Raw genomic sequence first — 1,913 nt, forward strand, 5'->3', positions numbered from 1 at the left:
TTTGGAAGAAATCAATTATTCAGCAGGGTAGGTTACAAAATGATTGCAGATTAAATCCATTTTTAAATTTTCAAATAAAAATCTTCGTTGGTTTGACCGCAGAATGGACCTGTGCCGGCTAAAAGATCTTTCAACATCTACTGATGTTATAGGGGCATACTTAAATGAACTATCTTAGGATAAAGAACTTTAAGGGCATTACTAGCTTTATTCATGTAAGGTGCCAACAAAAACAACAAAACTTTAATTTGAGTGATGCCCATAGGCCAAAGAACAGTCATAGATTGGTTGACAAATCTTGCAATCGTTTCATGGTTACATTTTTCGAGGATTTCACAATTCAGCAAATAGGATTTTGAAGGTGCCTCAACACTTAGTCTGCCAACGATTATGTTTGCGATATAACGCAACTCTCCACAGAAATCCAAATCGGTCCATCCGAAATTGCTTTCCTAATTTCCGTTAAAGTCTCCTCGTATATAATTTTCAAATAATTTTGTCTTAAAGTGCTTTTATTTGGCATTACTCGGTATGTGAATTTCTCAAGAAAGGTTTTTAAGTCCGGACTGGTAATTTTGTAGATAGTAATCTCTGCCCTGACAAATGCTCGGCACAAATCTAAATACATAGTATTGGTACCTGTGGTATCTGAGGAGGAAAGAAAGAAACAGACAAATGGATTGAAGAGTAAACGAACAAATTCTAGGAAAATGCTACAGGAATAAGACCCTTGCTCTTTTTAATTGATTCTGAGGAATTTACGATGTAATTCTGTGTGAAAATTTATTATTGCCACTGCATTTAATTGGTGTTTAAAGATGAAGACATTGAATTTTTACGCACTATTTATGATAAATGATAAATTTCACCTTTAAGTGTCATGCGTTCTCTTGAATTTTATGTAGTTGCTGCGAAAAATGTATTTAAAATTGAACAAATATATTAAGGAAATGTGTGATTCAGGACAGAATACTTAAAAATAACAAATATTTCAGAAAATATGTTATTTACAAAAAAATATGTAAAAAAAAGACAAAATATGTAAAATAAAAATGGCTTCTTTTGGTCAGAAATGTCTTGAAACATCTTTAGTTAGTAAGGAATCGCAGATATCCCTATCCCTAATTATAACTATTGATCGGATTTTTGTAGAGTGAAAATCCGAAAAACTTGGAGCAAAGAACCCAAAATTTATATAGAACACGACAATCATGCAATCATAAACATTATCGTATGATTGTTACCTAGCGTTTTTGTAATCTTAGCTGTTCTCAATGGTCATTTAACATTCGTAACTTATAACGTTAAGCGCTTTTTTTTTTTTGCCCATTTTTGATTGATGTTGACCATCTTAGAGCAGGAAAAAAAATTAGTAATGTTTTTCTCCCTCTTTTACAATTATAATGACTCATTTAGAGTAATGGGTAATGTGGTCAAACTTATTCTGACAGTGGGCCTAAATCAATGGAAATACCCTTGAAATAGAGACAAAAATCATGCTATTCCTAAATCCTGTAGCTTATATAGTGTGAGAATCACAAACTAGATAATCGTAATTAGCGCTTTCGATAATCGATTATTTTTCCGCTCTGGAACCACTGTACGGTGGCGGCAAGATGAGAAGTAAAGAAGAGGAGAGAAACCCATCTTCCATTGTAACATCCAAACCAAGTATCCTCTGATCCCTACCATTATTCCTTGTAAACATATGTAGCAATAGTCAAAATTAATCCAAATTCTAATAATTATATTGTAACCCTGCTTGCTTTACCACTATGAAATGTTTCATATTGATTAAAAGAATAGAGTTTCTTCTGTTTTCTGGGTTACTAGCTCTCTCTCTTCTACCCTCTCCATATTCTCTACTCCTCCAAGGGTTGGGCATGTTTCTGGGCCTTTGGTATTGTATCCTG

This window comes from Halyomorpha halys, unplaced genomic scaffold (assembly GCF_000696795.3).
Source record: "Halyomorpha halys isolate HHAL.00 unplaced genomic scaffold, Hhal_1.1 Scaffold514.1, whole genome shotgun sequence".
NCBI lineage: Eukaryota > Metazoa > Arthropoda > Insecta > Hemiptera > Pentatomidae > Halyomorpha > Halyomorpha halys.